Source organism: Gallus gallus, chromosome 17, assembly GCF_016699485.2.
Source record: "Gallus gallus isolate bGalGal1 chromosome 17, bGalGal1.mat.broiler.GRCg7b, whole genome shotgun sequence".
Lineage (NCBI taxonomy): Eukaryota > Metazoa > Chordata > Aves > Galliformes > Phasianidae > Gallus > Gallus gallus.
The window spans coordinates 7,851,876-7,862,941 of record NC_052548.1 but is presented as its reverse complement, the minus strand read 5'-3'; the positions used below and the strand labels follow the sequence as shown (position 1 = coordinate 7,862,941).

At 51.6% G+C, this 11,066-nt stretch overlaps 1 long non-coding RNA gene across 1 annotated transcript in view; it reads right to left on the bottom strand.

Annotated features, from left to right (window-relative positions):
• The window catches only part of LOC101750481, a 28,801-nt gene extending 18,028 nt beyond the window's left edge, over positions 1-10,773 (bottom strand). The window contains exons 1-9 of the long non-coding RNA XR_005840564.2: positions 10,734-10,773; positions 10,192-10,251; positions 8,819-9,561; positions 8,036-8,652; positions 6,015-7,941; positions 3,874-3,975; positions 2,569-3,487; positions 806-1,225; positions 11-303 (exon numbers count right to left, since the gene is read on the bottom strand). This is a non-coding gene — a long non-coding RNA (uncharacterized LOC101750481). The remainder of the gene's footprint in view (positions 1-10; positions 304-805; positions 1,226-2,568; positions 3,488-3,873; positions 3,976-6,014; positions 7,942-8,035; positions 8,653-8,818; positions 9,562-10,191; positions 10,252-10,733) is intronic.
• Between the last annotated feature and the right edge of the window lie 293 nt (positions 10,774-11,066).

Below are 11,066 nucleotides of genomic sequence, written 5' to 3'. Positions count from 1 at the left end.
ATCTCCTTACCCCATCTCCGCTCTGTACACCTCTATGGAATTTAACTCCATCCTTCCCATTGGTGGCTGCTCCTCCTGCAAGCCAGCCTTGTGCCAGAGGATGCGCTCAAGCCCTTCGAGATGATGGAAGCTGTAGGGTAATTTATTCACCCAAGCACATGGAAGAAGCTACTTAGTAGGCATCAGTAACCACGTTTAGCCAGTCCCAAGAAGGGCCCTGCTGTTGGGTCAGTCAGAAAACAGATCTGCTGCTGGCATGTGGGCTGCAGAGGCTCCTGTTGTAGCTCTTCAGCTCCCATTTGCCTATGGGAAATATCAGGAAATAGTATTTATAGAGGTTCTATCCTAAAAAGGCTGGGACTGCCCAGTGGTTCCAGAAGTTAACCTCCACACTTCGCCTTGCATGCAGATGTCACTTGGCAGCAAGGATCCTGCCCAGCGCCAAGCACCAGACTATGCGTGCATGGGAGGACTCCATACGTTCATTATTTGGGCTATATCAGAAGCAAAAAATCCCATTGGGATAACGTGAGAAGGAGCTGTCAGCCCCCAGCTCTGCGCCGACGAGATGAGCCCAGTGGACGTGTTTGCTTTCTTTTCCTCAAAGCATGCAAAACCCCAACAAAACAGACTTTGTTTACAGCCCATCCTGTAAACCGCTTAGGCAGTCGGAGATGAGCTGAAAGCTTAGACACGCCGTAGAGTTACAGCCAGATGTGGTTTCCAATGGCTGAGTTAGGCACCTCGGAAACTTGAGGTTTATTAATGAAGGTGCCTGCTGAACCGTAACGGGTGCTGTAATTACCTGGCTCCGGGCAGCAGGCAGTGCTGCTGCAGCCAACCACGCAGCCGGCCGAGCGGACACAGCATCTCCTGGAGGTGAGCGAGGAGGTGAAGGTCATTCCCCACGCTGACAGCTCTATGGCTTGGGTGGATGGCTGGGGGGAGATAACAGAGCCCGGGGGTCACTGCTGATAAGAGACAAAAAGGCTCTGGGGAGTGAGGAATAATGGTGTGTGAAGGGCAATGCTCCGCTCCTGGTGACGGCGCTGGGTCTGAGGATGGTCACTGTGGGACTGGGACACCGAGCACAGGGTGGGAGCTGAGCCTTCCCCAGTCCAGATCAATGGGAGGAGCTGAAGGAGGTGGTGGCTTCCTTCCCAAGCCCTGCACCGCAACGGCTGTTCCATAGGTTGATGCCAATGCCCCAACCACCACGCATCCCCTGCAAGGAGGAAACAACGGCAGGCAAGTGAAGTTGGACCTACCCAAGAGCCTGCAGCAAAGGGAGAAGGGGCCACAGGGCCCTGCAGGGGTGCAGGTGACTGTCCCCACTGGAGCCCACGTGTCCTCCCCCTGTCCCCAATGCACAGCCCCAAGGGGTGAAGCTATCGCCTCGCCAAGGAAGCACTGCCTGGGAGCTTTTCACACCTGATTTTGTCTCTTGAAGTTTCACACCAATGAATAACTGTGACCTCAGGAGGGGAGTGCATCGGCTATATTTCCCAAATATCAGCAAATTGTGTGAGAGAAAGAGATATGCTAAGGGGGCAGGCTGCTCAAACCATTACCATCCTTCTTAGTACCACTTAGCTGAACCGTTAAAAAGATCCAGGGCTCCCAAAGACAATTAAGCTCAAGGGAAGCCATAAATCTCAATAAACATCAGGCCAAGTTTTCTTCACTGCTTGAAACAACAGATATAATTTCATTGGTTACTGAGCTCATGCTCCCAAAGGGATTTCAGATAAAAAGCCACTTATTCAAAACACCAAACCCAGGCTTCTCCTGTCTCTCAGGCTACCAAGGGGTCAGATTTCCCAGCATGGGAACATGCGCCCCGCGGTCTGCAGAGGTGGAGCTCTGACTGCAGCAAACCTCCACAGATTTATGGTGTCTGCAGCACGGTGCTGTGACCCAGCAGTGGGGTCAGCAGCCGGCACCTGCGCTCAGGTGGCCCTGCTTGGATGCACAGACTGCTGCTGGAAACAGCCCGCTGCTTGCAAAGCCTGCTCTGATCTGCACGCTTGTTCCCATGGGCTGAGGTGTTGCACGGGCACAGCTACAGCCTAGAGGACACGGTGCATCAGCAAGCCAGGTGCAGTGCTGCTATCTATAACCCACTGAACTGAGATAGGTGTCCCAGAACACACCAGCTCTCCTTGCTGTTCAAAGGAAAATTGGACTTTGTCCTCATGCTGGTCACCCAGCCTACAGCCAACACCCCTCATCCACGTTTTCCCATACAGACATCGCTGTGTCTGAGATCTGTGCTAAGGCAGCACACGACAGCCTTCACACCAGCCTTACTATTTTTTTTACCAGCAGCTTTTGCATCTGCAGGGCTGGGCCCTCAGCTCTGAAAGCTCTCTGCAAGGTCGCTCCATTCACCAAGTGCAGCTTCTTTGTGCTTTGATTTAAGTTCTTGCGTGCTTCTTGTATTGATTTCTCTCAGATGTATTTTATGGGGAATAAGCACTCAAACCAGAAGGCCAAGACCTCCCGCCTTGTGCTCAGCATGGTAATGGATGAGCTCCTCCTCACTCCCTCCCTCCCCACTTCTCTCACCTTTTATTTAATCCGAATCCAAAAGCACTGGGGTGAAGGATGGCAAACGTGCAGACACGTGAAGCTCCTCTGCTCCGGGTACTCAGCACTGAGCCAAGCAGGGCATGGTGCAGCTGCAAGCAGGAGGGCTGCTGCTGCTCACTGCTCAGGCTGCAGATGCTTTCCCCTTGCAGAGATGAGGAGGACCACCTCCCGGCACCCCAAGAACCATCAGCCTTCCAAAATCCCAAATCCAGCCCACAGAAATAACCACACTGTGATGAAGACGAGGAATGCAAACGTTGTGCAATACGCTTCCATCTGACGTCATGAGCTGAGCTGAGGAGCCGGGGTTTGGAAGGCAGCCTTCCCTCCGTACACAGGAGGAATAAAAACATTATTATTGTCTTTCTCAGTGAACTGCAAAGCCTGTTTTGAAATGAAACTTGAGCTCCCCGTCTCATCACGTGCTTCCAGGAGCTGGAGCTTTCCGAAGACCAAATACTTTGAAACTCTGGATAAGACCATTAGAGTTGCTTAATTTCCTTTATGTCCATCTGTTTCAGTTCAGCTCGGTTGCTTCTGTCCCAGACAAGACATTTGGCTCTTCCAAATAAATCTTATAGCCCATTTGGATTAAAGACTTTCTGATGTAGCCTCTGAATATAATCCCTCTAATTTGCATCTCAAAGAAATTGAGTTAAAACCAAGCGAGAACCGTACACAGAGTGCTCGGGATTGCTGGGGTATGCGGTGCGCTCATGGGGTCCCATATGGATAATGGCCCTTTTGTTTCTGATTTATCCCGAACCGCCCCGCTCCTACGGCTGTGGTCACACCAGCACACTCCAGGACTTCCAAAGCAGACAGAGTGAGAACATAATTGACTGCTTCTGCCGTTGTCCAAAGCTTGGGTTTTGCACCCGAGAAACTGAGAAGGCTGCAGAGAAAGCGTGAGACGCGCTTAGGAAGTGTGGGACAGCACATCTCCCCATAGCGACAGCAGAGGGTGAATGGAGGCTAACGTTGGAGCTGAGTCAGGTTCAGTGCCATTCTGCTCATCAGCTCCTATTAGGTACTTGGCTCATCCTCAGAGGCAGCGCAGACAGCAGTCTTTGCAGTGCTCTCCTACGGCTGCTCAGTGCCCAGGAACCTTATCGGGTTTTTGTGCAGGAGAGCTGAGGTCACGGGACGCCTGGGTGCTATTCCTGGCAGTGTCATGGCCCCTTCCTTCCCAGGCAAACCCTCCCCCCTTTCCATATCCCACAGTGCCTGCCTAGGAAACAGCTGTGTGAGATGCTGGAACCCACAGACCCCCACTGTTACCTCCCCTTCTGTAGGATGGGAAGCCAAGTCACAGCGCAGGTAGGTGGCACAGGTAGCAGCCCCACATCAGAGAGCACTGGATACAGGCAGGAATCCTGGGCACTACGACAAAGCAGACACCCACATCTTAATAACGACAATAATTAATCATGGGGGAGGAGGGAGCAGCACTGCCCCAACCTGAACCCTCACCCAGAAAGCCCTCATTTTCCCCACCTCACCCACCACAAAGCAGCACAGACCACCACCCTCCTCCTGCCACCATCTCAGCCCCGGAGACATTACGGAGCCATTAAAAGCCAAATTCATTTCCACAGCTGAAACCAACTGCCCGTAATACAGTATTTTTTGCAGCTGTGGTTCAGTGTGGCACCTGAGAGCTGTGAGGTTAATGACACAAGGCTGTCAGCAGCCTTAATTATATTCCCATTTTTCCAGCCCCTGATTAGCTTTAGAGCTCATCTGGTGTCAGAAATTTGGTGCCTAAGCTTTGACAAAAGTGTTTCATTATTACTTAATAAATGGGTAAAGAGGGAGTGCGTGTATTTAAGCTCTGCCTCATTAAAGCTTCTTTTTTTTTTCTTTTTGACTATTTAACCTCATTGAAGCTCCCTGCCTGGCTGGGAGCCCCACATTGGGATGCTGGGGGGGGGGGCTCAGCCCCATTATCTCCTCCCCAAACCTGGCCCCGTAACCCCCATGAATGTGCCCCGTTGAGCTGGGAGCCTGCTGCTCCCCATCAGCCGACGGCCAATTAATAAGGATCATTTATTACTGTTATATCGCCTCTAAAGCAGGCCAGGTGTTTGCATAAAAAAAAAAATAGAGAGATTTAAAAATAATAATAATAAAAGCACAAGCTTTACATCAAAGCCCCGAATGGCTTAAAATCTAAAGCAGAGCTTAGGTTGTTCTCGACATTCAATTTCCTCCAGCCCTCAGCGCAGTTAATTAATTCGAATATTAATAATAGTGGTGAGAAGGAGCCCTGAATCTTTTCTCTCTTTCCCCACCGCAGACCTCGCCATGCCTCAAAGGCAGCTGGGTGCCCAATTCCTGCCTATCTCCCCCCAGAATCCTTGCAGCTCTCAGCCTGTGCCTTTTTCCCTTTGCAGGAAATTCCTGGTGTGAAATCAGGGCAGAGGCATCCTATTGGCACTGGGGATCTCAGCAGCTGGCCGGGTGAGATGGGGGAAATCAGCGCTCCACTCTCCAGCACGGTGAGTTGGATGCGCTCTTCCACCCAAAGCCCCTCCTGGATTTGTGGGCTCCACCAGCAGCATTCCCACCCCTCTGTGAGATCGGGAGCTTAGGGCTGCCCCACAGGGCTGGATTTATGGCCCTGCTGTATGTCAGTCCCTCTGGGCTTGGCCATTTCCATGGCGGCTGCTCCAGATCAAGGCCGCTCTCGATGACGGCATCCTTGACCTGTGATCAAGCTGAAGCCAACGGAAGTTTCCAGCAACATAAGCCACTTAATGTTTAACTTCTGTGGTAGCTTCTGGAGACTGATATGATACAATTTTGGCTTTGCAAAGACAGCTTAGCTCAAGGGAGTGGACTGCAAATCATTAGCAGGACTGTTCTCACCCCAGCTCCTTGCTTTTAATTGCTGAGCGAAGCGGCATGAAGCATTCCCAGCAAGGAGCTGCAACCTCATGAAATCTGCCTCATGTGTGGCTTCATTCCAGCAGAGCCACATGCGATGGAAGCCTGGCTGGGATCAACAGGGCCACATCCTGGGTCCACAGCGTTGGTGGGGACGAAGCCGGGCTCAGAACTCATCCAGAGCACAAAGACAGATGAGGAACAATGACTTCTAACTGACAGAAGCACCACCCAAGCAGGAGGGATGGGATATTTTCAGCACAGCCTCCACTGCCCTATGCTCTACTCAGCCCCTCTGGCAGCCCATAGAAGCGACCTCAGCTCCCCATCCATCCGTGGGTCCCCATACAGGGACAGACATTTTCTGTGTGCTCTGCATGGCCGTAGTGAAGGGTGAGCACAGGGCTGGCTGTGCTGAGCCCTCCCAGCCTAATAACCACATTAATTAGAGCACACGGCCCCTTCTTCCCACTGTAAATCTCCATTAGCCATAAACTGGAAGGGCCATAAAAGGGAGTTTACGACAAACTCACAAGGCAATACGTGTTTGAATCCTTGGCTCCGTTGCAGTCGGTAATAAAGCCTTCTTTTATTGGAGCATATACTCTGCCCTCAAGATAACATACAAGGCCCAGGGCTCCTCAAAGAAATGATGCAAAGCCATTTGTTGCACTTTGATTTGCTGCACGGAGGTGGGAGAGCAGAGGGATGGAGCCAATGGGCTTCAGCTCTGCCTGTCCCAGCTCAGCCCCGAACCACCACAGCGTGCAGCACGGCAGGGCGAGAGCCTCTGTAGTGCTACATCATAAACATGGCGGGGGGCAAACTCCAGTAAACAGTACAAAAAAATGCTTGAGGTCGATAAAGAAGCAGGCAGAAATCAGCCCTATGAGAAGTTGGTTCTCAGAGAGCGATAGGTCGGGGTGCTGCATTGGAGGGGGTTAATGGTTAAGCTTCTGTTTTTGTTTATAAGTCGGGAGCAGATAACACTATGCATCATCAAAATAGGTGCAGACTCATTGAGGAGCACGAGGGCCAGGCCTGGAGGAGGCTTGCAGGCATCAAAGTCCCAGGCAGAGCAGTTAGAAAAAGGGCAAAAAGAAAAGGAAAACAAGGCAAGATGAATACCTGCAGCTGGTGGGGTACCCGGGCACCAGCCCATCCCACCAACACTGTCCTCCTCCCAGCAAGGTTTATTAGCTGGAGAGTAAATACCAGCACTGCTTTGGGGCACACCCACCCTGTATCTCTGCCCTCCTCCTGGGTGATGCTCCCCTTAAAAAAGGAACCCGAAGTCCTCAGGCATGCACTTCCCTTCCAAAGGCAACAACACGCTCGTTAATCCCGGCTCAGTCTGAGGCAGCCGCAGACACCAGTATGAAATCATGGCTTTTATTTAGTGCAGCAGTTAGGTACGATTGTTCTGAACTGCGATTCAACCCTGCTTCCCCTTCCATCTCCGGCGGTGTTAGATGTAACAAGTCTATCACCTCTGGAGCCATTTCTCTGTCGCTCGCATCTTGCCGGAGCTGCAGAGTTTTGCTGGAGGGCTTCATCTCTTCCAGACAGCCACCTGTCAATTATCCCTCTGCCCGACAAATAACATAAGCGCCCAGAGACTGGTGCTGTACACGCAATAGCTGTCCCCATGTGTTTGCAGCAGACCTGCTGGAGGAGATGAGCTGACGTTCCAGGAGCCACATGCATGGCTCCAGCACTGCTGTCTGGGCTTTCCTTTGAGCTGAGCCCCCACACACTGCTGCCTTTATGCTGGAGGATATTTCCATCTGACTGCTATTACGTATTTCAGGGCCAACGCTGGACCAGCACTCAATGCCATGTGTGATCAGACCTGGGAGGGACCTGCCCTGATTCCTGGTGGCAGCACCACTCCATGGCTCTACTCCTGACTTACGATGATGGCTGTGTTCATACTCATCCAGATGTGCAATCTCACTTTTGTCCTTATACATATTGTTGGTTTTTTTTGTTTTTAACATGGGCACAAGCACTTTCCATACACCAGCTCTTCCTCTTTCATTGCTTTCCTATTGGCCTCCTCATCCCACCAACCTGTGATGGATGGAGAGATGATGGGTGAATGGATGGGCACCATCCCTGCTGATCTCATGTCTCACAGCCACATCTTCTAAGCCGTCGCCTTGACATCCTCCTGGATATCTTCAGAACCTTTCTCAGATCTTTCTGACCCATTGTAGCAATCACTGGGGGTTCATGTGGGACATCAGCAGGTCTATGAGTGACCCCACACCTCTGAATTGCCATACAGTACCCCAAGTTGGAAGGGACCCATAGGAATCACCAAGTCCAACTCCTATGGGAAGCTCCAAAACCCATCCCACACTACCTGCTATGCTTGACCTCATCCAGGACAGCTCTCCATGTGCTCCCCATTTAGATCCTTTCCCAGCTGGGTCTACAAGCCAGGCACTCTCAAAACTTCAAGGAAGAAAAAACATAGAATCATTAAGGTTGGAAAAGACCTCTAAGATCCCCAAGCCCATCCTCAACCCACCCCCCTATGCCCACTGACCTCAGTGCCACATCTCCATGGCTCTGGAACACCTCCAGGGATGAGGACTCCAACACTCCCTGGGCAGTTCCAAAACATTACCATTCTTTCAGAGAATAAATTTTTCCAACCTGAGGAGCTGGAAGGCTCCACAGGCACCAAAGCCCCAGGTCTGGCTTTTTAAAGATGAATATTCCACAGAGAAATTAGTCATTGTTTTTTGTGGCTGCTTTACAGAGGTAGAAAAGAAACTGATGGAACAGCAGACGTTCACCCAACCATCTGAGCAACACACCTTGCCCCCCTCGGAGACACCCATCCCACTCCTCCAACTCCTGCAGTGAGCCCCATACAGCCACGGGGCTCCAGGGGAGGTGGGGAGGCCATAGAGATCAGGCCAAGAGCCTGCAGCCAAGCTTGGATGAGACTTTGGTCTCTCTCCTGGGCCCTATGCCACTGCTGTGCTGCTCCTGCTACCGAGTGCCTGGCAGTCACAGGGCCATAACAAACATTACTCATCCCCATCCAGTGCTTACCAGCTCCAGCTTCCAGCAATCACGCATGACGCATGTGTTTACCACCAGTGGGAGGGTTTTATATATATCTATATGTTTTTACTGCAGTAAGTGTCCCTGTTTCTGAGGACAGAGGAATTATTACCCACCACTTTCATGGTATAACAAAGAGCATATGTTGTACCCAGCATAAATTTAGCTTCTGATCTGATGAGCAAGATTTCAAACCCCCCCCCCCCCCCCCCCCCCTCCCCTTTCTCTGCCTCTAGATGTACAGATGAGTGCTTACATTCATCCCTGATGGCAGTGGGGAAGGGGAATGCTCACAGCCAGCAGCGCACGCACACAAACACATGCACAGAGCTAGAAAAGCACCCCGGGTTTCTAAATCTACCCAGCAATCCTGCGGTAATCTGCTCAGTCGTAGTCACAAATATAACTCAGGGACAATAAATAAGCTAACAGGAGTTAAATAAGTTCAGCTCCTTAACCTTTGGACAGATCAATCCCCGTGTTATCTCATTTCTGCCCAGCCCCTCGCCGTCCCCCACACATTGTCCCCTCCCTCTCTGCACAGTGTTGGTGCCAAAGCAGTGGGCAGACACGTGGGGAGGTGGCAGGGAGCTGGGACACAGCAGAACACCCAGTGCTGCAGAGAGATATATCACCAACCACTTCCTGTCTGAAAACAGAGCGTGTGTGTGTGTGTAAGCAGCAGCAGGGTTCATTACCTGCTGGCATCCCATGCCTTGCAGGGCTCTCAGCCCCTTCAGAAGGATGCAGTTGGAGCGCATGTGAGGGAAATCCCAAACTAAAAAGGGCCCGAAGGAGCAATCTGCAAAAGGCCCTCAGCTCCCACAGTCAGCAAAGGATGCTCAGCCCTTGCAGAGGGCTTTGAGCTCCTGCGTTTCCCTCTCTGCCAGCTGGGAACCGCATCCCTTGGGTGTCACTGGGGTGGGATCTGTGTGTGCCTGCCCTGTGTGTGCCAGCAGGCTGCTCATCAGCTCCTCCTGTCCCTCGCTGTGACTCATCCTGTGAATGAAAACATACTCATTGGGAAAGTACGAGCATCTGAACGAGATGCCAGCCAGCAGACACCGAGCTGCAAGGAGGTGGGCAGGTAACGTGCACATCTCAGTGCACCCTCACATCATGCACACCCACCCAGGTGGCAGAGGTTTTCCCTTCGAGCCCCTCAAGAATGGGGTAACTCCAGCACCGTTCCTGCTGCCATCTCACAGCCCTTCCCAAGGGAGTGACGCTGCCATCTCCCTTCTGTGGGACCACAGAGGCTGTCTCTGAGCAGGGAAAAAGAAGCTGCTTTCCAGCCCTCCACCCCCAGAAGATGAGTTGGAGGAAATTAACAGTGATGCACAACTGAAAAAATTGAATGGTTAGAGGGAGTTCAAAGCTGAGCCAGTCTTGAGACATCTGCACACCACATGCCAGGCTGAGAGAAGTGCTCATAAATCCTTCCAGGCTGGCACTGATGGAAGGGAGCTCAGAGAGCTCAACCCAACTGGGAGAGTTCCCACTGCTTCTGTTCTGAGATGGCTGAAAACTCCACGGGAAGGCACAAGTGAGGGAAGGAAAGCAGCTCAGCGGGAAGCATTGAGTCATCTGAGTTACCCTCATCTTGTGAATGGTTATTGTTCCAGTTACCAGAATGCTGCGTCCATTGAAAAGTGCATTTCATGATTCAAACGCAGATTTCCAGCAAACCTGGGGAGGATAGGACAAACATGAGATGAGTCTGCATACAATACGAAGGCAGCTGGGAACTAACATGGTAGAGAAAAGCAGAGTTAAGAGCCCAGCTTTCTGAAGGAAAAGCCATTCTTCCGACAAAAGCGAAGGAACCTGCACTGGGTGAAAAATGTCAATCCCCTTTAACAGAGATCAATAAGGCGATGGGATCGGTCTGCTCACGCCAGCCGCCACTGATCTATTGCTGTTTGCAGAAGGCTTTCATCCTGCTTGTCTTTACAACTTGGCTAATAGGAAAAACTTCACAGTGTTAAAAAGAAAAGCGAGTGAACGACCCAGGAATCAAAGGTGGAGGAGCTCTGACGCTGAGTGGCCTCAGGATGCTGCGTGCTGGAGGTGCCACCCAGGCAGCAATCCAATAACAGGGCTGCAGCAAGTGAAGGTTTGTTCAGTTGTAACAGCTGTAAGCACAGAAATAAAGGAAAGAAGCTGCTTACCTTCAGCAGGACTCAGGTATACAGGAATATCCAGAAAGGAGTCCTTGCTTCCACTGCCAACCCTTAAATGAGGTCTGGGCAGGGGTGGATCCTGGCTCCAGCCCTTCTGGTCACTCAGATTCATTGCATACACCTGAGCTGCCCTGGGTTGGCCCTGCCTTCCACCAGGTGCTCAATCACTGCTTCAAGCTGTGACTTAGCATTTCTGCTACAGCTGCCATGCCTAGGCTTTCTCAGATGCTCTCACTGCAGACATTGCTTTCTTCCAGAAGAAAGTGGGGTTAAAGGCGACCTAAAGGCATGACCTGTGCCTGCCAGGTGGCTGCTCTGCTG